Source organism: Toxotes jaculatrix, chromosome 20 (genome assembly GCF_017976425.1).
Source record: "Toxotes jaculatrix isolate fToxJac2 chromosome 20, fToxJac2.pri, whole genome shotgun sequence".
NCBI classification, from domain to species: Eukaryota; Metazoa; Chordata; class Actinopteri; family Toxotidae; genus Toxotes; species Toxotes jaculatrix.
The window spans coordinates 19860638-19885868 of record NC_054413.1 but is presented as its reverse complement, the minus strand read 5'-3'; the positions used below and the strand labels follow the sequence as shown (position 1 = coordinate 19885868).

The 25231-nt window shown below is 45.1% G+C and overlaps 1 protein-coding gene across 1 annotated transcript in view; it reads right to left on the bottom strand.

The window, feature by feature from the left end:
• adarb2 (adenosine deaminase RNA specific B2 (inactive)) overlaps nt 1-25231 on the bottom strand; it is a 227969-nt gene that overhangs the window by 116771 nt on the left and 85967 nt on the right. The window lies entirely within an intron of this gene.

The window sequence follows — 25231 nt, the reverse complement described above, 5'->3', positions numbered from 1 at the left end:
AGCTCATGTTTGCATTGGACTCTGCTGCTGTGTTTTAAGTGAGCCGGGTCGCAGAGCAGAGCCACAGACGGATTTACTTCGTGCTCATGTCAGGTCTCAGGTTTGTGATGCTTCACGTCCTCTGGTCCACAGTCTCAGCTGGATCTGTGCTGACAGAGGGACTGTAACACTCAGGACACACCGAAGACACAGCAGATCCTGCACCACAGCATCAACAGCTGCTGGTACAGAGAGAGGAGTGACTGACAGTTCACCTCCCGTATCCTCGTCTTACTGAAAGTGTCTTGGAATAAAAAGCTGTTACTCTGATGATGACAGGCATTATAATACTGTAGGTTAGAGGAAACATGTTTCATGTCTATTTGCTTTATAATATTTTCTATTTTCTTTATATAAATCATTTTCACATAGTGTAAATCACATATAACGAGTGGAATTAGCAAATTTATGATAAACATAACATAAACTGTTATGTCCTGTTTACAAGCATTTCAGCTGCTCTCTGTTTTTGAGCCAAGTGCTGGTTTAGTGTTTTTACGCGATACAGGCACAGAGAGAAAAGACTAAACTGGCACAGGTCCAGCCAGCAGCTGGAAAACACATCCCTGTTACAGAGAAACACACCTGTATTAACCAAAGCACCAAGAAAAGGCAAGAATTTCAGTCTGACCCTGAGTCCACCACTTTTACTTTGCTGCAGCCACCATCCCTAACATGGGCCAACGTGCATTTACATGACAGCAGGAAAATGAGCACACAGTTCGAGGAGTCTTATGAATATTCTGGCATCTAAAAACCAGCTCTGAGTTCAGGACGCCCCCGAGCAACTAAAAACACGTCTTTTTCACTTCAGCAGGGGTATAGCTGTTTGAAGAGGTGCTGAAATGGTTTTTATCACAAGTTCCTTTCCCCAACGACGTTTTCTATTCATGCTCGGTAGTTGACTTTTCTCTGAAGTGCAGATTTGTGATTCATGGCAGCGAAAAAAACAACATCAATGAACACATCTTTGATTTTGCTGCTGCAGGCGTGTGACACTGAATTTATTCCGACGTCTTTTGCCCAAGAAACATCAGGTTTTTACAACACACCTCTGATTTATCGCGAGTGCATGTGGTGCAACAACGCTGGGACCGACGTTCTGTTCAACGGTTACAGAAAGGTTAAAAAAGAAATCTGTTTTCTGCTAATGGAAACACGGAGTCTTGTGTTCATGGAGACAAACGTGCCTAAACAAGACCAACAAACCAGATTCTGATGCAGCGCCTCTCCCTGCCTTTTCCGAGGTGGCAGACTGTCAGCTGTGACCTGGACATCCTCCATTTTCACTGGCAGACGGTGGGAACATGGCACAACGGCAGCGAGCGCGGCAGAAGCTAAAAAACTGGGGTCAGTAAATGAAAAAAGTTTCGCTGTCCTCTGAAATGGATCCGATGCCAAACACTCGTTCATTTCACAAAAATGATCCAAATAAGCTCTGAACAGATTCGAGTCTGGGAAATGACTTAAACTGAGGCACATGAAGAAACATGGTTATGAACAGTGTAGGATTTCAAATATGTTTTAGAAACTGAAAATGTTTAATGAATGATTTTAATCAGAGTGATTTTACTGCCTCCTCAGCTCCACAACGTCACAACAGGTGAATTTTTTTTTAAAAATTTAATTAATTTCATTAATCCTCACATGGAAAACAGTTTTCTTTTCATCCTCTTATCCTGCTCAAGTAAACTTCAGCAGGGTGGATGTTGGCTGACATGTAGCCTCACTCCACTGCTCTGATTCTGGCCGATTTCCTTTTCACTACTCGCCTCAACCGCCATATCAAAATATTACCCACTTCCCTTCACCTTCGACTCCCCCCCCGCCCCACAAATATCTTCCTCCAACTCCTCCAACGCGCTGCCAGCAGTTGGCGTCACACCTGACCGTAGCACGGCTCCATCTGTGACCGGTTTGTCCCGGTTCTTCCCGGGGATTATCAGCTATCAACCGCCGACTTCTCCACCGGGGCCAGCTCTCAGCTCATCTGCTCCTGAGCAGCGCTCCACTGCCCGTCATAATTGAGGCCGATACCGTTCCCCCATGGCTGCCAACTTACACTCCTTCTAACCCCCCCCCCCCCCCCCCCCCCCCGCCCGCTTTCCCCCCCTCCCATCTCTGTTCCTTATCACTAGCCAAAAACCCTGTCCCTGGGTCAGGCTGGGAGAAAGCACCAGGCCTGTGTTTGGAGCTACAGCCTGAACATGAGTTTAATGAAGGTTTTGAAGGTCAACACCATCATTATTATTATTATTATTATTATTATTATTATTATTATTATTATCACCACTGTTACCACAAATATCTGGGCTTTGAAACTGCACTGAGACCTTCACAGGACGATTCTTCTTTTAATTAAACACACAGTGATGCTGCCAGGTTTGACCCACTGGTCTAATTCTGTGACACATCCATTCCATATGTTTGGGAGAATTATTAAACTAGTGAGACTTTCTTGTGAAGACATTGTTAAAATGCCCCCTTCCCTCCCTCCCTCCCTCCTTAACAGAAATCAAAGTCATCTTCCTCTGTCAGGGAGAGGAAGGAAGTGATTTGAACTTTCAAAGGCTCAGGCTGCAGGTTGACAGTGTTTTCCCTCCTTTGATCGGCGGCGATGTCAGACAGAAGACTCGCTCTTTGAGGTGTCAGTGAAGGTGAGAACAGCTGACGATCTGGAACAATGTCCTCGCTCTCATCTATTAGCAAAAACCTGTGTGCTAACGATAAATCCTCCACATTTATGCACACGGGTGAGACGAGATGGAAACGGCTTTGCTCTGTGGCACCGACGACCTCTGCAGAGTCAACAAACAGAGCAGAAGGTCTGAGGCACAACAGTTTTCCACTGAGAACAACAGATAAGGTCGGTTAAAGTAAAAGCATTCACTTTGCTTTCATTCAAACGGAGCTGATAAAACACGTGAGCCCATAACCACAGGATTTTGCTTTGTGCCCTGACAGCATGTCATGTCCATGCGTCACCGCGACCTTCAGATTCAAACCTGTGTGCTTTCAGGAGTAAAAAGGTAACTAGGTCACCTGTGCAGAACAGACCGCTTTTCAAATGTTAAATCACCTTGCAAAAGGAATGAGCCGTCTCTGCGCGCATTACTGAAACGACAGCAGCAATAATACGCGGTGCTTTAACTGAACCACCTGAACACGAGGCTCTGACCCAGAATCTGCAGCCGAGAGGAGACATCAGGAAAGACAGACAGAACCGGAACCATCAGCACGCTGCATGAGAGCAGCACCGACTGTCTGCACGCAAAGACTGACACCGGCATGTAAATTTAATAAGTCGAACCAACGCACATCTAGACAGACTGACTCACAACACACACACAGCTGCGGCTGACGCTCATTATTGACCCAGTTCTTCAACAAGTAATTCAATGTCATCTTCCTGGCAGGGGAATATAGCTTAGTCTGCTCATAACAATACCCAGACTAAGTAATGATGTTCGCCCCACAAACTAACAAAGACATCCAGCTCAAGAAAGTTCTCAGACGAGACAACACCATTATGTACAAATCAGCCATGAAATGTGATCTAAGAGCACTTGATCCATTCGGCCTCGTGACAGAGACATAACGGAGACATGGAGGGGACGTGGGGGAGACGTGGGGGAGACATGGAAGAGATGTGGGGGAGTGGAGTTCAGGGTCAGTGGTTAAGTTTAGAGTGAGAAGAAAAAGGAACGGTGATGGGAGATGTTAGTATATGGGAGTGGTTTAAATCTCCTCACTTAACTCTCAGCAGGAAAAAGCGAATATGCATGCTCGTAAAAATGTATTTGAGATGGAAGCTGGTGCGTCTCAGATAAAGAGATAACGTGAGGTTCGCCCGTATGTTCAGCTTTAGCACCACAGGTTTAGCTTCTGCTGCTACTGGAAATCAGGATTTGTTTTCCGGGGAAAGTCCCACTGACACAAAGTTGAAAATTTTGTTCTAGCTGCACGTGGTGGGATCACTGTTGTGTTGTTGCATTAGCCGTCCACGAAGAGTATCAAACGGCTCATTCATTTATGTGGAAATGTTGGAGATTATTACATTATTATGCAAGAGATAGCAGTAATCACTTTTAAGCCTTATGTGGAGCCTCCTCGGCTCAGCCACAGAGGACTTTATCTCCGCTCAGGTAAGACCTGATCGGAGCGCTAACGTGCTTTCAGGAAACCCGGCTTGGCTTCCACAAGGTCAGGGGTCACATAGCTTCACACAGCTTGTGGCATCTCACTGTGAGGTAACAGAAGTAGTAGAAGTGAGGACGAGTGGGCGCCGGGTGGAGGCAGGAGGCCCGATCCACCACCAGAATGCTTCGCCGCTTCCCGGCACCATCAGCGCACCAGTCAGTGGGCGCGGGGGAAGACAAATTACCAGAGGAATGACTGGAGAGTAAGGCGAGCTCCTCTTCCCAGCCTCCTCCAGATGGACATAATTAAACCATTAGCCGACGAGTGGGGGCTGATGACTCCATCAGGACCCATTTTGGGCTTAAATAAACGGTGGAAAATAAAGCTGCGTTCAAAATTGCAGCCCGCTTGTTCACGCGCTGTTTACCAGCAGTGTGTTAGAAACCAAAGGAGGAAAAGAAGGGGGGTGCTGTTTTTCCACAGTCATCTGTTGGTGCTTTGTATTTTCTGCTTTCTTTTCTTTTTTATTCGATGAAATAGGGACCTTTTTTTTTTTTTTTATCTTTGAGGAACTTAAGCAGCACTCCTGGGCTCAGCTGTAAAAGCGTTACAGACGATCCCACCGTAGGGTCCTAAACGAGGGTGATAATTTAAGGTGAAACATCCAGGGACATCCAGGCCCTCACCCTCCCTCTTCAGTCCAGTTTATCTGTCCTCAGCTGTCCCGTGTATCCACACACAGAGAGGCTGGGGGTGTGAATCAGGCCGGCCATCATTCACTCTGTCCGAGTCTGTGCGACTCCCGCCACAAGTGCTGCGGTAAGCAATCGCGGCCACAATGGCACCGCATTTACTCCCCCGGTCTGTGACTTTTAGCAGCTCTCAGAGTGATAAGACATTGATCTGCAGCGGACATTTTCTTTCCGAGTGAAGAGCACGGCCCGACAAAGACAGCAAAGGTGAGACTTTCCCGCAAACGTCTGTGAGGACAGTCAGTTTTGTCGAAGCGGTGACCTGAGCTGTTGCACTCTCCCTCGCTATCCTTGTCATCTGACTTCAGGTGCATTACTCCAACGCCTCACCTTGATAGATAACTCTGTGCAAACTAAACATGGAATAGCTAACATGAAAAGAGCCTGACCTCACAGTGACTTCAGCCCGGGCGAATTTATCACCGCGTTCATCACGCCGTGAGGACGAAATAACGGCCCATCGTAAATTCCTACAGATCGCAGCCGATGTTATATTGTGAGGTGGAAAGAAAAACTGTCAAGCTAATCTTAAAGATGTCAGCGCTGCCCGACACGCAGCAGCAGCTGAATCATGGGAAATGCTGTTTTCCTCCCTCCCAGTTTAAACGACAGGGCGCACTCGCCAGGTCACTGTGCAATTGAACCAGGCATCAGTTGTGCTGTGTGAAGAGTGAGGTGCGTCTGTTTACCTGCCCTCCCCTGCCAGCACAAGGTCCTTTCTCCTTCTCTCTATTCGACACCAGCAGGTAATATAAGAGCAGCTGCTCCAGGGTCTGTCTCTCTTTTTACTTTCATTTTTTCTGCCTCACCCCGATCCTTCTCCTCTCTCTCTCTCTTTCTGTACATCAACGTGTCTCTAGTGCTTCTCTCCCTTTCTTCTCCCTGACAATGAAATACAGTGACACCAATCTCGGGGGTCCCTCGACGCCAAAACACAGCTGTGTTGCTGTCCCACTTTCCTGCCATCGAACGCCCCGCCTGACAACACTTCCTCCACTTAGTTCTACCAAGTGCGCCGCTTTTCCTTTTCCTCCTCGTTGTTTCCTTCCACACATCCCCCCCACCCCCTCCCCATTCTTTCCTCTTCCGTCACTCACTTCATCGGAGGATGGCAGCGTCAAAGATACGGGCCAAACAAAAAGTCAACATTCCTGCGAACATCTGTTCTGTATCGCTGCTCGCTCGCTCTGGTGCTCCATTTTACGTTTGATTTCTCTGTCAGCGTCAGGGGAACGCCACCGCGAGCTGACATGCTACAAGACTTCCAAAACACCCTTGTTGAATTAAAAATACAACATATGCTGCAGACAGCGCGCTGTGATGTTACAAAGAGCAGACATCCCCTCTCTTTAGGAAGTGGAGCACACACCTGACATGAACAGCAAGGTGTTTACTGATATAACAGCTTACTCAGATAGCTCAGAAAAGGGCGAGGCAGTGTCAAGCCCGAACATGAGCCAGGGCATGACTGTATTCTGCTTTAAATTACAATCAAGACAGTGATTCCTCATTGATGCCTGAAGGGAGGTCAGAGGCTGGCGTCAACCAGTGGACAACATCCTCCAAGCAGGGATTAAGTATTTTACATGATGAGTATCAGTGTGATTGCTGCTGTCCTTCAGCCCGACCACCTTTACATGTCATGCAGGTGGTTAAAGACTGCAGAACTTTACTGGTCAGGGTTCAACATGCAGTCTGACACGTTTCTGTAAACGGTTCGAGGTGACCGTGCTGAAAGTCTGATCCCTGCATCAGAAAACTTTGCATGCTTTCAATTTCAACCTGTTTTATTTGGTTCAAACAAACCTTATGTTGTGTTTACACCATTGGTTTGGTTTGTTTGTGGTAACAATCAAACTTTAATGCAAACTAAACAACCCGACCCAGACTGAACTGAAAGGGGAGGTCCAGGTCCACTTCCAAGAAAACTCTGGTGTGAAAGCAAAACGGATCAACCACAGGTTTTTAGATAATATATAACACTTTGTGTTTTAGCAAATACTCAATAAAATGTGAGTGAAACCAATCAGAATCTCCTCGTAATGAAAAACGTACCAGAATCTTCTTTTTGTTCGTCATGATTTATGATGAGGTCCAGTCGACAGAGTATTCATCAGTATGAGATGCTTTACTGTTGCACACTGGCAGCTGTATGTTTGGTGCTGTTGGGCATCTAACTTTGATCCTCAGGGCTCTGGTTGGATTCAGTCGGGTTCAGCTGGGCTGAGTGTGGGCCAGGATCAGGTCTCAGGTGTAACTCCAGGACGGATGTTTGACAACATGGCAAACACTCAGAAACCCTAGCAACTGTCCCCAATCTGGATTTTGCTCTTCTGCCAGGGTAACAGAGACCCACACGCTTTGGAAACCACAACAAGTCGCACAACCCAACAATAACACAGACAGGAGAAGGAAGACAACAGCAAACGGCACCGAGTTCTGTGTTTTGTGTTTCCTACGTGCTCAGCAGTTACAGTGGTGGCTGAGTGTTAATTCTGACACACTGTCACAACAACAGCAGCCACAGCAGACTCTCACAATGGGACCACAGGCATCATCAAAGACCCAGAACACCCACTCTGAAGCCCCAACCACCAGCCAGGCGGAGCGCGTGGAGCGGAGATTGTGTCTGTCATGTTCAAGCTGAGACCCAGCAAGGAGACGCTTTAGTCTTCTCCCTCCATCGCCCTCTCTACCCTCTAATAATCACAGGCACTCACATCTCTTTGACATCCCCTCCTCCTCTCTCATCCGACGCACCGGCGAAACCAGCAATTGGCCTCAAATCAGCCAAACATAATCCCGCCATCTTCCTTGATTCCTGGCTGCAGCGCCAGCTCGAACGAGAGAGACAACAGGGAAGAACAAAGGAGCTTGGTAGAAGCTTTGCATCTCGATCCGGCTCAGCCACTCGGCCTCCTCTTGTGTCAGAGAGGAGCGGTGTTTAGCACAGTCAGCTAGCACCATGCTGTCTCTATTGTTCTGTGTAATTGCACTCAATGGACCTTGAGAAGTACACAGACTGCAGCCGGTCCTCCTCCCTTATGACTGCCATCTTCTTGGACACTGAAAAGGTGAGGGATGTTGAAAGCGAGCTGAATTAAAAAACAAAACAAAAAAACTGAGCGTTGGCCTTCCAGGCTCCTGTACGCTCCATCAGTACAACGCTGCCTGACTCCTTTCCCTCAGTTCCTCTCCTCTTCTTCATCCATCAAACTGTCGCCCTGTAAACCAGGAGAGCTCTTCACCGCGGTGCTTAACCCCTCTTCTCCTCCTCTGCTCACTCATCCACCCTCCAACCCTCTTTCACCCTCTCTCCATTTCTTTCCTGTCCCAGGATCATTTGCATGTATCTGCTGCAGTTTCCGCTCAGGTTGCTCAGGTGTGATACCTACTGCTAACCTCTGAGTTGGGGGCACACGCCCTGGCAGCTGTCTCCAACTATCCGATGCTCACAGACACACACACAAACTGCTTATGTGCTCATTTTATCTGCTCTGTATCTCTGTCCTCGACACACAAAGACAGACACACACACACAGTTCCCAGGGAATCACCCTCATTTTCCATCTATCATCCGGTCCCACTCCCCCACCACGCCATCGCCATGTGCGACCCAACACTGCTCCACTTTCCGGCTGCCTCCCGACAGATCCTCTCTGGGCTCTTTTTTGTGCTTTCTTTGCTGGAGCCCTCGACACGCAGGCAGCACACCCAGGTACCCAGCGGTGGTGCAGGGTACATGCTCACAGACATGGATGGCTAACCACTTGAAAGGCAGGTGGGACTCTCGAGACAATGGCTTGGCTTTATGGGACATTTGTAGGCTTTCTGGCCAGTGTGGCAGAGAGAAAGATCCAGGCCCCAACTGCTGTGTTGGCAAGTGTCCTTGAACGAGAAACTGAATCCATACCAGGTCTGGAGCTGCTGTTCTGTAGCTGGCACTGACCTCTGACCTCCCTCAGGTGAAGGCTAAAGAGGAGGGTTTCCTTTTAGGAATGCAGTGTTGTTGTAACTGAAAGCAGGCTGCAGCCTGGTCCAGCAGGTGCAGCTTTAACAATACCTCAAATCTGTTCTCCCTTCAAACAGTCTGCATGTAAATCAGAGCACAATCATTTCAATAACTACTGCTGGAAGAAGGGGACACCTTCAGTTTGAGGCAGAGAGTGATGGGCTTTATGGGAAATGTGGTCCAATGATCCAAACTCAAGTTATCTGCCTGACATGATATCTGCATCGCTCATTAATGAAATTAATAACTGTCTGAGGTCCAGGTATCAAGGAACCAGAAATCAACTGGGACATCTGTGATTGGAGGGACTTGAGTTTTTGAATGAGAAATATTTAACACATGATACCTAAAGCTGTTTCTGCCTGAACTTTCACTTTAATTTTTGCTTAGTTGTGAATATTATATGTGAATATTTATGTTATAGAGAAATCCCAATCCCAGTCATTAAAGTTTGTCAGTCAGCTACAGTTGAACAGCGCGGTGTTTAATGTATATCGATGCATTTGTATTTTTCCATCACAAATCAACATGGAGCACCACACACAGCTGTGTGTGGTGCACTGATTCGCTCCAGAACAGTCCGACCAGTGAGATTTAGCTATGCAGTGAATTAGTTTTGAATATTTCCAGGTTTTCCACCAGTGCAGCTGTGGAAGCTGAAGCAGCAAGAGAGGGTGAGGAAGGGAGGAGGAGGAGGAGGAGAAGGGGGAGGACAGCAGCCAAAATGCTGCTGAGGGAGAGCACAGCGAGGGCGGAGGCAACAGGTGAGACTGACACTAAACACACACACGGGTTTGTTTATATCGTTCAGTGTTTCTGTTCAGTTCTGTCACAAAGTACTCGGCAGTTAAAACACACTGCTGCCCATAAAGCTGGAATCATTCTGTTTTCAGACACATTCCTCTTTTTATTCCGGTTTATACACATCAGTAATCACATCGGAAGAGACTGATCAATAAAGTTTTCAGAAGAATAAATCACATCATATAAAATATATTTTAATCCAACTTTATGGGCAACAGCGTATCTGCAGGGGAGCACCTTAGATATATATATATATATATATATGGTATTATTTACTAATAATACTTTATCAATAAAACCCCCCCCACCCCCCCCGTTATCTGCCTCCACAAACAGAGTCTAATTCTCTGGGAAACACATCGGGAGCATTTCTCCTCGTTAACCTTCTATGAGCATTAAATAAAACACTGCTGTTTTCCTTCTACTCATAACAGTGAGTGTAGCTCGACAAGCCTGAACACAGGGGAGATAATATCAGAGCATCACTATGGGAAAACTATCATGATCATTGAGATGATGGCAATAAAGATTGCATATTAGCGCATAATGCCTGGTGGGAAGGGTGTGTGTGTGTGTGTGTGTGTGTGTGTGTGTGTGTGTGTGAGAGAGAGAGAGAGGTGGGGGTGGGGGAGGAGGGGCTTAGAGCAAAATAACTCTGGCTCCCAGTTCCTCAAGTTCAATTAAATGGCTTGTGACAGCGTGCATGTGAGGGCATATCTGCCGCGCGCCACTTGACTCCCGTCATTAGGGTGTGATGGTGCCAGGCTACACCAGTTTTATAAGCGTATTTTTAGCAATAATAACCAGCTGGTGAACAGAGATGGCTGTGAAGGCGCCGGGGGGGCCACGCAATCGCATCAAGTTGAGTCTGAGGCTCCAGGGGATGATAAGTGACAATGAAGCCTTTGCTGTGCTGTTGTTAGTGTGATTAAGGCATACAAAGGAGGGAGAGAGAATGAAGAGTGACGTCCTAAATTCTGATCTTATATAAGTGATAATATATAATAAAGCAATGGAATATCATGTAGCAGTGTGTGTGTGTGTGTGTGTAAGTGTGATTATGACACAGTCTTTATAGCTCTGCCTTCTATCTCACTGCAACACCTCGTCTTTCACAAAGCAATCTGTCGATTAGCTGAACAAAGAGGTATGAAAAGTAAAACATGTCAAAGTAACTGCCGACTAAGTCTCCTGCCGATTGTCAGTGTAATACAAAAAAAAATTAAAAAACGCTAATTATAATGTGCGTTCGTCTCAAACAGCCACTCAGGTATAACACCCTCGCTGTCAGGTGTAAACAAGGCTCACAGTTCCACAGGAAGGAAAATCAATCGACATCTGTTAATTTATCTCAGGCAGGAGACCAAATTGAAAAATGGATTGCTCGACGTGCGCTCGGCGCAAATCTGCATTGTGGTCAAGGAGCGATACGTCTCGGCACCTGCTTAGCGCACGATAATGGGCGCCGCGGCGGTTTGGCCAAGTGTGCAGCCAATAAGGATCAGATTACCGCCTTGGCAAGAGAACCGGTCAACGGCGAGCAGGTGTGTGGAGGACTGGAGGCTGGAGGAGAGAAAACGTGACCACAGAAAAGTCCCGTTATTACAGTTCGTTTCCTGGGACTGTTTCCACCTACGATCATTTAAAATCCACAATAATTTCAAACCCGAATACAGTGATTTTTTTTAAATTCATCACAGATAAAAATGTATTTGTCCTGACAAATGCATGTGCTCCACATTAACTGTTTCTAATTTTCTGTCCTTCCTATTTATATATATGAGGGTAAAATAAAAGAAAACTCAACATTAACAAAGGCATCATGAAAGTAGGCCGAAGCACTGCTGACTAAAGTAGACATTAATAAGCACTTATGTCTCTTTTGAACTACAATTCAGTGATATAATCCATTTTTATGTAACGCTAATAAAAGCTAAATGGAGTGATTTTGTAAATTGATTCACTTCTGTCATGTAGCATGTATTTCATATTCTCTTTTCTCTCAGTAGGCACAGCATTTTTATTTTACTGAATGTCTCCGGGTTACTTTGCTTTACCACAGTAACACATTAATTAGTGCTTTGTAATTTGATTTATCCATGCCTGTTCAACATGTTGAAAAACTGCTGCTCTGGACTTTAATACTAACTCAGTACTCCTCACTCCGCCGTATTCATTTCATAATCCGATTTTATTTTATTTTCTCGCAGGAGCGGCAGCACCCGGCTGTCCCCCACAGGGATCATTAAAGTTTGATGTTATTTTATCTTATCTGAGCAGGTGACGTTAGCGGCTGAGTCTCCAGTTAAAAAGGTAAACTGGTGATAGGAGCTCACCAGTCTTCATTATGGGAATGAAAGACAGTGGATGTATTCAGCATTCGGGGCTGGCTGCCTCTTTACTGTAACCACACTAATGATAATGCATTCTCCGGTTTGAACAAAGAGCCGATCCATATGCCCTCTGACTCACTACACAACACTGCTGCGACACGCAGCCAGCAGGTCTGTGGGTGATGGTAGGAGCTAATCTGTGTGTGTGTCCACGAGCTCACATTTTCATTACTGCTTTATTGTGCGGCACTTTGTAACAGTGTCTGACAAAATCCTATTATTGTAGTTGTTAATAAACTGAACTACAATGTGAAAAGGTGGCGAAGGAATCATACTCACAATAAACAACCACGCTCCCTGTGAACGAGTGGTGTTCGCGTTGTTTGTGTTTGTGTGATGGTGACGGTGTAATGATATTTAAATTAATCTGTGGACGAGCTCATCCTAATTCAAAAAGCCTTTCATTTCATGCAAATCTGTCATAAAATTGTTGATTGTTGTGTATCCATGGGCTGATTCACTGTCACAGCTCTCCTCCTCCTGCTCTCAGTAATGTCAGAGTGCCGTCACCCGAAGCACAGTGTACGAGCAGCAGAGCCGTCGCAGCCATGACTGAACGGCGCTTCGATGGAGAATGGCGCAGACCGCTGTGTCTGCAGGTGTGTGATACAGGTGACGGCTTTTTGCTAAGCCTTCAATAATCTCACATGGTGGAAACAACACATGCTAATATTTTTTTTGAGGTTTAACAGAACTATCATCCAACTAATTGTTAATGGCACTTTGTTCTGTTTACTGGAATATTATATTATCCTGTGGGCTTCCTTTAACACGTGCCTACAATAAGTTATTGTTAATAAAGATATTAATAAGCACATTGTTTTATCATAACGTTATAGTGTGTTATATACCATTTATTAAATGCTTTTATTTTGCTCTCTCATGTCAGCCAGGAGACGGTTAGCTTAGCTTAGCATGAGAGCTGGAAACCAGGGGAAACAGGTAACCGGGCTCTGTAACAATAAAACCTATGACTCAGACGAACTCAGATATGGTTTTTCATAAAGCAAAAATATCATTTACAAAGATTAGTTTAGGATGATGAAGCCTGCACAGCAACATACAGCCAGTTCAGTACAGCACGACTGAGAAATGATCAAACAACAGGAAGTGTAAACTCTGCATAACAGGACACAGAAAATAAAACACGCCAAAGCAAAAATAATAAATGCAGGTAAGAAGTGGAGTCCTCAGGTATGTGACTGTGGCTATGAGTGGGAGTGTGTGTGTGTGTGCGCATGTGTGTGTGTGTGTGTGCAGCACAGGGCTCGAACTGAAAGCCATACTTGCCTGAAGACAAATAGTCCTTTGACCTTTGTATGAACCAGCAGCCCCTGGTGGGTGATAACTCATGACCTGGTGGACTGGTAGGGCCTCCATCTCTCACCATGCTAAGGATGAATGTGATGATGAACGCGCCCGCTTGCTGCTATTTAGATAGCCCTGAAGTCACAGCTATGACAAACTACCCACACAGAGAGCCGGGGCAGAGCCTTGTTTATACTGTCCGCCCATTCAGCTCCGCGCCAGGACTCTACAAACTAACTGTGCCACAGGGAACCAGCACAAACTCAGGTCAACTCAGAGCAGGAAACTGTCTCAGAGAGGCAGAAAACTTAGAACTGAGTTTGACTCAGTATATACTGCAGATTCCTACAGTGTCTGCGTACGTTTCTGCAGAGTGAAGCCATCGTGATTAAACATCTCAGAAGAAGCACAGCTGTTTCAACTCATAAGAACATCTAAAAACCATGAGGTTTCACAGGTGCTGAAACTGAAATTCACTGATTGTTTCCTCACAAACTGTCTCAGCAAAACGCCTCAGTTAAAATACACAGAGGAGAAAAATCTTTCGGGGTCGCTCCCAGAGCTGCAGCTCGACACAGCCACCCGCAAAACAGAGGGAGACTCAATAAGGAAGGATCCAGAGATGAATGGGATTTTAATTGGGGATATTGAATATGAGATAAGTTTATTTGCTGACGACACTTTTCTCACTCTGAGAAACCCAGAGAGGAGTGCACCCAAACTGAAACTGTTCAGCTCAGGCTCAGGATTTAAACTGAACACACAAAAGTCTCAAATACTTTTTTTTATAACTTTACACCAAAAGCTCAGGATTCTTATCTGGACAAACCAAAGTAAAGGCAGCTGTTCGGAGTTAAACATTCAGATGGTGGACCAAAATGTGTGGCCCATACCAGATTTTTAAAACCTGAAAACATCAACAAAAAGATCAGATCAGAGCATAACAACACTGCTCAGCTGATTTCAGGTTTCTCTAAAACCATCAATATTCAAGGGAGAGACAACGCAACACAAGACAAAGATTTAAGTCTTTGAAAAACTCTCACAGACCACACCTAAGTAATGATGCTACAACAATTTACATTTACGATGAGTCTAACTGAGAGTGATCTGGTAAACAACAACCTTTGGCTTCATACTTACGGAAGCGAACCATCAGACAACACTCTGAATCAGAGAATTAAAACCCAAGACCACAACTCTGCTGCGGAATCGAGTGCAGACAATCTCACATATTAATCCACAATCTCTCCAACCTGGTTATTTGTTCATTGTTCAATAAAAGCTCCTCTGGGACCTCACTGCTCTACCTGGAACAAACAGCACCTTAAGAGCAACAAGGCTCCCTGCCCCCCCCCGTGCCCGTGTTCTTTGAAGTCCTCTGTGTCGGCCATCTTGGTGTTTTAAGCCTCAGCTGCGGTTGACAGTTTGGAGAAAGTCTCCTGGAACAGGTGCCAAGAAGATAATAGCACCTGCAGCTCAGAGGGGTCACCACATTGACCTGCGGTGACTTCTCTATTGTTGTGTCTTTGTCTGAGAGCATGTGTGTGTGTGTGTGTGTGTGTGTGTGTGTGTGCATGCATCCTTTCATGTGCACATATTTCTCTCCATGCTCGATTTCTCTTCCACACGAGTCTGCACACGTATGCGGGCGAGCGTTTCTCTCCTTATCCAACTGATGGTCCATTCAAATTAAAATGAACCTCCATCACACTAATAGGGGGAGCGGGGAACAAAGCGTGGGCTCTCTGCAGTCAGCAGGAATAGCAGGAGGATTATCACTGCTATCGTCAGGGCTATTATCATTAAACCCAGTTGCCACTCTGCCCCTCCTCTGCAAACCAGCGGGTCCACAGTGAGTTTACTGCAGCACAAAGTTTGGATTCACTGTTTCAGTTTGATTTCGATTATCGTGTCTGGACATTTAAGAGATGATGTGTATTTTGAAGCACTAACCCCAACAAATCACTGAGTTACCCTCTGGTTACAGTTTGTTTAACCATCTGTATTTGCAGGCATAGACAGTATGTACAAAAACCTGTGAGTGTCTCTGTAACACGGCGTTGAGTCGTCTCATTCTCTTTCAAGCTTTCAGGACACGAATGTATGAATTTAAAGTCCAATCAGTCACTTTGAATAAAAGGCTCCACAGCAGATGTTAGAGGTGTCACAGAAATAACAATATTTGATTTCACATCTGTGTTTGGATCAAAATGAAATGATTTATACCAAATGTTGTGAGACATCGTGCTGTTCTCTGCTGCCACTGATATTCAAACGCAAATAATATTTACCCACATACTAAATATATAAATTTTGTATGTGGGTATATATATATATATATATATATACACATGTTCTTGTGGTATATTGTGTCTGTGGGTGACAGATCAATGTGGAAGGGAGGAACAAATATGACGGCGCTCACATCATCGGTTTGTGTTCATTTTCATGTACGGCTCTACGAGATATGTGAAAGGTGAAGTTGTTTGTGTTGTTTTGTATTTTCCGTCATTATTCAGAGAAATGGAAGAAAGATGCGAGCTGAAGTGAAGCAAAGCTGTTGGAGCAGCTGATAAGACCTCTGCTCTTCAGATGTACGGCAGGATGTTGAAATCGGGATGTTTTTACTGGAGGCGTAGCTCTTACAGGGACTTACACCGTATACCTGGTGTCTGAATGTGGAGGTATGTAAGTTCATCTGTGCCAGCATTTCAGGGACTCTTTCAGCCCAGAGACATCCTTTGTCCTTTACGCAAGGCGGCGTTCATAGCCTCGGGTCCCACACACCCTTCACCCTTCACCGACAGCTCCAGCCCCACTGAGGATTGTCGGGGGGGTGAAATTCCTCCTCATGCCAAAGCCCATCCAAGCAGACCCATGCCAAAGCACCATGTGTGTACAAACAATTCAACTGAATCCGCCTCGATGTATACTCAGGCCTTATCAGGGTGAAGCCAAATACACTCTGAGCTATCAAAGGCAATGGATGAGTGATTGGAACTCTCAGTTTTTCTGCAAATGCAAACACATCTATTACGCTCTACCACTCCAAGCTGTGCAAATCAAAATCAGCGCGGAAAGGAGGAAAAATAAACACCACGCCGTGTGACTGTCAAGAAACTCGGAAAACAGGACTCCGCATATCGCACGGATCGGCCCAGAGGTATATAAAACTCCGACGCGGCCACCGCTGGCCGACTCTGCCGTGATACGCAGAACATCAGACAGAGTTAATGCAGGCAAAGATTTTTTCTAAATACCTTTTAAAGGATTTGCTAGATAAGCCTGTCGGTCTCTCCTAGAAGGAGCCCCTAAAGGATGCTGGAATCGATGGATGAGAGAGAGTTTACTGTAGGAGTGCAGAGCGGGAAAAACTGTTATTTAATGCAGGTATGTGAACAGAATATTAACCCAGGCAGCAAGCTCACGTGTGTGCGCTCGTCATTATCAATGGATCCAACGTGCCCTGGCACGTGACACACTCATGACACAGATCTCATCACAGAGATGATGCCTCGGTCCTCGTTACGCTTACTACTCAGCATTTAATGCCTTAATCCTTTGTGGGTCGCAAAGTAGATGTCAAATGTTTGCTAAACCCCTCCTTCGAACAGCGATCGGCCAATCAGAGGAGTCAGCTGGAAACATTAAAGTCCACCAGATACTGTGTCCTCAGCCAACTCATGGAGCCAACGTTAGCTTCATTAGCTAGCAGCAGTAACGTGCCTGCTTCCGTCTGCTGTCTGAAACCGAGGGGCCGTTTAACAACATAACAATGTGAAAGAATCTGATGAACCCACACTAATAACCTGCTATCTGAGAAAACATATTACAGTCCTCTCCGGCCGCCCTCAGATTCATATTAATGACCTAAGAAAGATCTATCAGGGATGGACAGCAGTGATTACGGTGATGGAGCGTCCACCTCGGTCCGAGCTGTGTGGAGCCACATCAAGGTTAAGGCCGGTTTGTGAGACCTGCAGTGTCTCCACGCGCCCGGCCGGTTAAATGAACTCGTTCGGAGGTTGTTAAGGTGTAGGATCGTCTCTGACCTCCGGAGAGGGCCCCCAGGAGAGGCACTCTTATAAAATGCTCCATCCTATTAATGGAAATAAATGCTGTTACACCTCCACCCCACACCCACCCCCCAACCCCCTCCTCCAAGCAATAAGACATGTCTATTCTTGGCTAAAGTCCCCTTCATTAACGTTATCTCAAATAGGCACCCAGTCTGATGGCGAGAGCAGGGATAGGTTAAGCTGCTTCATCCAATTTCATTATTCCATATGAGGCGGGGTATCAGTGGTAACTTTGCTATGTCAGCACAGCAGACGGGGTAGTTGTGCCGTCACGTGACTGAAGCATGACATCGGTGCAGAGGTTTAAGCCAGAGAGCCGAGCGCCTGGCAGCCGATCACGTGCCGCAGGAACATTCATGAGTTTGTGATTTTTAATTTTCCAACGGCAGCTAAACACATTTCATGGCTGGAGTCTGTGAAACAGCAAAAAGCTGTTTTTTGGTGCACAACTTCAAACAGCTGTGAGTGTACACAAGGAAGCCAGAGGACAACAATGACAACGCGTGTGCTGCCGAAATGAGAGACAGGAGGAGAGAGCGAGACAGACAACGAAACAAAAGACCTGAACGACAGGAAGAAAGAGGAGGGAGGGATAAAGAAAGTGTGGAGCCGCAGACCGTCAAATGATCTGGCCTCTCTCCAGGCATGATGACTCAGGGATGATGGCACAGTTAGAGCTAATTAGGATCATAAACCGGAGAAATGTTTTTCCACCATGAAGTGTGGGGCACCTCCACGCTACTGGCAGGACGTCACATGAGATGTGAGAGCTTGTCTCGATAGCATGATATGGAGGTTAAATAAATAAATACATAGGTTACATAAAGGTCGACTGCTACACTGAAAACTAATATGACCTTAAAGCCCTTTTTTATTTGGAATGAACCTGATCTAGTGATAAAACCTACACTGACCTACGATCTGAAGCTGTCCTGAGAGACTGATTATGTTTTTGATTTATTAATTAGTTTACAAAAAGGCAGAAAATGGTAATAAAAATTTCCAAAGTGACGCCTTTAAATTTTTTCTTTGTTTTGTCTGACCAACAGTCCAAAAGCTCACAGAGATACAGTTTACTGTCATATAACAGCAGAGAAAAGCAGCAGAACCTCAGATCTGGTTTTAACATTGAAGTAACTGTAAATTTACCTGAATTTGATTCAAAACAACACAACAACAGTCTGAGAAGAGGAGATCACTTCACATTAAGGGATCACCGACCTGATGTTAGGAGGCTTTGACCCCTCACTGCTGCTGAGTGTGTGTCAGGCTGTGCCGTCATTAACCTGCAGTGAACAGTTTTTACTTCCAGGTATAAAACCAGGTAAAACCAGGTATGTGGATGAACATTAGAGGCTGTAAGATGATTTCAAAGGCAGGAAATGTGAAGAAGAACATGCTCTGTGATGAAGGATCGTAAACATGAGCAAAAAAAAACAGACCAGGACATTGTAAATAAAGTGAAGACAACAAACACAATGCACTTGTATAAGGAAATGTTCTTGCTTGCTCCAGAAGCAGATTCTTCCATGTGAAAACTGCTGCGGTGCGTTCACTGAACGCCTGACACACGTAACACGCAGCCGCACACAGTCAGAGCTGCGACTCAAACGGCTGCGATTTGACTCGACTTTGTTCCTTAAGTCCGACACCGACTCACAAAAAATCTCCTGACAGTTGCTACGAGGCAGCTTCAGTCTCTTTCTTCCACCATGAGCTCTCTCATGTTGTGTTGTCTAGTGGACTGCAGACGCACAAACACTGACAGGAAGCAATAATGCTGCTGACTTGCTGTGCTACATCTCTGTTTATGAGGACTGACAGCTCGCCGCAAACGGCAGCACACCAGCACGCGCTACACACACACACACACACATGCGCCCTGACAAATCCATGCTAATACACACACACACACACACACCCATGCAAACAAATGAACACACAGGCGCATCATCTGATACACTCCGGATCATAATTTCCATCGCAGCCACGCACACATTAGCGCCGTTAAACTATATTGCAGTGTAACAGCTCTCAAATGTCTCCCCTGAAGTAGTTATTGTTTTGAAAGCTGCTGTGGACAGATTGACAGAGCGTAACACACGACTAACTCAATTAGACGTCTGTGTTTTTGTCGCCATAGCAACAAGTGCAACAAGTTATTTGCGATGTGAGTAACACCCTTATCTCCGCAACTGTGGGAGTCATCAAACAACAGACTAATTAACTTAAGTGTCACCTTCTGAATTTTTTAAAGCTGTATCTGTGCTTTTGATGCTCGTGATTCATTTTCTCCACGACCCGACTGAGGCGGCTCTCGGCAGCTCGCACTTGTGTTATTGAGACATTTTGGCACAAAATTTGTTTTGTGTGCCTGAACTTTAAGTACAATTTCTCACTGCCGAGCTGCAAAAAGCCAAGAGGGACTATTACGAGATAATTACTAATTATGCTAATGTGGTGAAGTTGTGCTATTCCTTTTCCTTGGTCATTTTATCAGCCGTCCTCAAGAGAACACAGTCAGTAGTAATAACCTTTTTTCCCTCAGCTAAACGCTCAGTCAGTTAGAGGACGCTGTGTCCCAAACCGCCGACTCCTCCGCCGCTACCCTTAATCAGGAAGTGCCTGTAAATTCACAAAGCCATGCATGTGCACAGAGAGGAGCGCCGCGCCGCTTCCATCGGCACTGACCTTCATTAACCTCATAAATGCCAGCGGTGTTTCCGTCGCAGCTCTTAATGCGGTTATCAGCACAAACACAAACAAATGTGACAGAAGTGTTTCAGGGCTGAAAAACTGGAGCTTTACATCTGTGAAATGCATCTCCTCTCCTCCCCCGCCGCTCGCAGGCCGTGAGACATCGGGCTGCACCGACATGGAAACCAGCACCAGCAACAAATGTGGCCCAGTAACCAGAAATCACCCCCACCACCTCCCACCCACCCCCACTGTGAATGAACCTACATTAGGAAACTGGTGGCATGGACAATTTATTTATGAATGACTCTGGATGTCAATTCAAGCCATTGCAGAATATATACAGTACCATTTCTGTTCATATGCACAGGTTTAGGAGAACTCGGGTTTGAACTAACCACAGAAGCAGTGAGACGCTGACAGTGCTAAGCAGGTTAGAATAAAACCGATCTGTGGCTGAAATAACCGACAGACACTGAACAGCTCTCATTTCATCTGAACTGCACCTGAACGCACACCCTACACATCTGTACACAACTGTTTATGCCACTGTAGCTCAGGTGAATCGCAGTGTTATCAGGCACTGAGCAGGTCCCACACCTGATCTGACTTTCTTTTACTACAGACATCTCCAGATTGTTACTGATGTAGTCAGCCGAAACTGAACTGAGGCCTGTTTTTAATTTTTTTTTTTCCTTTGTAATTCTGCTGCTGCTTAAAAAGCTGAAGTAGAAGCAGCAGATTTTTTTTTTGCCTTTATTGGACAGATGATAGCAGAGAGGCAGACAGGAAATGAGCGGAGACAGGTGAGATCCCTGACAGGTTGGTGCAGTTAAACTGTGGGTTGGCTAAAGATGTAAACACATCATGAAAAAGGACTGAACCAACTCAATCACAATCCAGCTACACAGAGACCTGTCTCATAAGCCTGAACAACAGTTAGCAACATTTGTACAATTTAAATTTGTCAACAAAGAAAACTGCAAGATCCCAAATTACTGATCAAAAACAGTCACATCTTTTTTCCAGGAGGCCGTCCTGGTTGTGTAGCAGTCTACGACAGACATCGTGAAACCAGTTCGACTCCAGCTGGGAGCCTCTGTCACGTCATTACCTCCGACTGTGTTTTTACTGTGAGGAATGTTCAGTGTCAGGAAATCGAGACATCTGCGAAGCACGACAAGCTAGCTGCTAACACACAGCGAGGCACAGTGGTGAGCTATGTGATATACTGTATATGATGTATACAGCATATTAGTTTTCAAATAACACCACTATCACAGCCGTAAAAGTAAAACAAAACTATTTTTAAAATACATTAAAACACACAGTGTTTGAGAGATACAAGATTTTCATCCACAAGAAACCATCACTGAGAATTTGTGATAATTCTGGAAATCTGGTCATTTAAAAAAAAAATCAAGTGTGTGCAAATATACCTGTCTGATAAAACCACTGCAGAATAAGGTTGGCCGGAGTTTCTGCTCACTGTTCCCTCCTCAGCTCGGCTGCGTGTCAGACAGTCAGAGAGCGTCGGCGGGCCTGACGCCGATCAACGCGTCCGCCCTCCTTCAATGTGAGGAAGCGATGACCCTTCACCCTCTGCCCTGCCCCACGCGCCTCCCCCCCTTTCTGCCTCAACTTTCAGCACCACCCCGGCAGCCCACACTCGACCCCTCTGCCGCCACCTCGCTCTGAACGAGAGCGTAAACAGTAATTGCGACATAAATTATGTTCCACTCTGTGTTTTTCACATTTCCCCCCTCGGCGCTCTTGATGATTCCTGATATACTGGACCGTACGCTGAGAGAGAACAGGGTGGTAAGTGCAGTTGTAAAAAAAAATAATGTTGGTCTATAAATCTGTGTGGTGCTTATTTTTGTTCCTAAAAAAAACACACACACTGTTGATAAAAGACAAGGAGCGTGTTGTTCATATGTCACATTTAGAGGCAGAGGAGAGGGGAAAAGGCCGTGTCATACTGGTGACTGACAGGCGTGATTTTGCAGACAAAAGAAAAAAAAGAAAAAGAAAAACACACATGCGTGTTCCTGTACATGACTGGACTGTCACAGGATTTTATTTGTGGCACCAACATCCCTTTAGGGACACAACCGTAAATCACGAGGCCGTGATTAATTAAGAGGCAGACGCACACGATGTCCATGAATCCTTCTAGGAGTGATGACACTGGTCAAACACTGCGCTTAAGGGAGAGCAAACAAACACAGGGAGAGGTGTACAGCCGCACAACGCTGGGCTGACAGGAGCATTGTAACCTGAACAATACGAGGAGGCAGCGGTTGGCAAACTGCGGCTGAACAACAGCAGAGCGAGCTAAAAACACAGCTGATGGATTTAGTCGAGTGTGGGATTTCTAGGAAGTCTGTGCAGAAAAGGGCCTGGGTGCCAGACGATGTCAACAAATAAATCTCCGGCCTGTAATCTGCATTCTGTAATTATTTGTTTTGTCCGTCCAAAAATGAACAATTGCAAAGAAGAGTTTGGTGGGGAAAAAAAAATGAACTGAAGTCGTGGGGAGGAATCTGCTTACAACCCTTTGAATACACACCCAGGTTTTAGGGAGTCCATCTACAAATAATCTGCAGCCTTTTCCAGGGATTAAGCCCCAAATGCCAAGCAATAATCCCCTGTGACTTTTTGCCTTAAGGTTTATAAAAATAATTGCGTGAAATCTCAAGATGATCACATCTGAGATGGAGGAATATAATGATAAAAACGCTCAGTTCCGTTTTGCAGTGAGGAAAAAAAAAATCCAGCAATCATAAATCGCTGGCCTTATTTCGACAGCTTAAGAAACATTTACAGATTCAACACCGAGAGGAAAAACAATCAGACAGGAAGAAGTGATCTGACTGAAGGTTTCAGCGGCTGGAGCACAGCGAGTCCACCTCCTGCAGCTTTGGAGGAGTCAGCGGCCATCAGCACTTCCCAAAGACACACTTCATTTACAGCCGGTCCCCTGAACTGGCCCCTAATGTCCCGTGTTATCAGAATGAATCAGCAGCGCTGATAAATTAGCAAATTTGCTTTTCGGAAACACGCAGCGAAGGCCCGTCAGCTAATGTGCACGCGTTTGTGTGATACTCATATGCAATGCTTAATGTTGTGGAACCAATTCTGTCGTTTCCATTATGTAAATACATTTGCCTCAGCACTATATTTTATGTATTGTCTGCCTTGTCTCAATTACTTGGGCTATTAAAAATCAAGAGGTTATGGAAATGAGGTGCAGTTGTCTGTTTGTAGTTTGATGACAAGTGCAAAGTGTTTATGAAAGCTCGTTATGCATTCAATTGCAGTCGGATACGTCAACACGCTCCGAGCGTTCATCCATATTCCACAATGCAATGGGGTGGCACGTCAGTATCTTCAAGCATAAACAACACAAACAGTTGCGTTATCGTCTGTTATACATATAAATAAATAAAAATAAATGTGTCATTGCTGTTTTATTTAGATCGCCCCTCCCTCTCTCACCGAGGTGCCAGAAATTGTGAAAATGGAAAAATATAGATATATTTCTGGGAGTGTTTGTGGCTTTGCCAGAGCAAATAAGTGTTTGATGCCTCAGTCGGGGTAACTCGGTATTAATTAGCCAAAATACCTCAGGAAATAATCAACAGAACTAAATCAAGGAGAATTTCTTTAGAGGCAGCTAAGCTTTAAAGTCTCAGAGGTTTCACTGACATATCGAAAGAACTTAATCTTTTTAAAATGACATTTCAGTGCAAAGTGAAATAACATGGTGTCAAATTATTCAGCAGCTGCAGATACATTTTAAATTTAAGGGAACAAAACTGTAGTACATTGTGACCGTTTGAAAATAGAGAAAACACAGCATCTCAAAGTGAGAGGTGGTGAGATGGAAATGTGTGATCAAAGTCCTCTGATTAGTTTTTTTTTTTTCAGTGAATGCATGGTACAAATGGTACAAATGGTACAAATGGTATAAATATATGGACGTCAGTGGCAGAGGTACTGTAGTCTGCAGGGCATTAAACCACACAAGGGATTTGTTTCTATTACAGAGAAACTCTGAGCGTCAGGAGAAACATCTCAGTGTTATTAGGTTTTAATCACAGATATAATTCAGTGTTTTACAGTGAGTCCTAACACACTGACCTGATCTTCCCTCCTTCATTAGGAACATTATAAAGACAAAATACAAACGTATAAAAATCGTAGCACTAAATTAAATACCACTGTGAATTTTTGGGCAGCTCATGACATTTTCCTCCTCCTCCTCTCTGTCCCTGCTTCAGGCCCACAACTGTTTCTCTAACTTGAGACGTTTTAGTGTTAAGTGTGGCTGAATTAAAAAGCAGCAGAGCTCTGGAGTTCACGCCTCTAATGAGGGAAAAATATTTTCTATGAGACAACAGGAAAAGAAAGAAGCTCTGAGAAATGATCGGGAATATCACTGCTGTGTTTCGGGGTGTTGGGATCACTGATATATGACAATTAAATGTGTAAAAGTCCTGGCGCCAGAAATTTATTTTAACTGCAGTGAACGCTTCGTCTTACACCTGAGCCTGGAAGTTTCATAGTTCGGAGTCATTAACAGAAACGGATTCTACAAAATCTGGAGGAAAACGGATTTTTTTTTTTTTTTAAGTTAAACCGGATTCGGCGGCTCCTTCGCGTTTTTTTTCTTCTGCGTCCTTTTTCTTTTTTGCATCGAAATCAGGTGAAAAACAGTAAAAAAAAAAAAAAAAAAAAAAAAAAAAAAAAAAAAAAACCCCGCCGCGTTTCTCTGAAACTCGCGTTTTCTTAAACTATTAAAGCGGATTTATAGTTTAATTTGCTCTTTATCATCCCGGGTGCCAGGGGCAGTGGAGGCTTTAAAGGGCAATAAACGCGGCGGCAACTTCAGCTTCAGCGGGCGAACACGATGCGGTTCATTCGCAAAGCAGGTGACATTTCGGATGAACCCGAGCTGCAGCCGCCGCGGAGCGGGCTGTGCGGAGGCTGAGGCGGCGC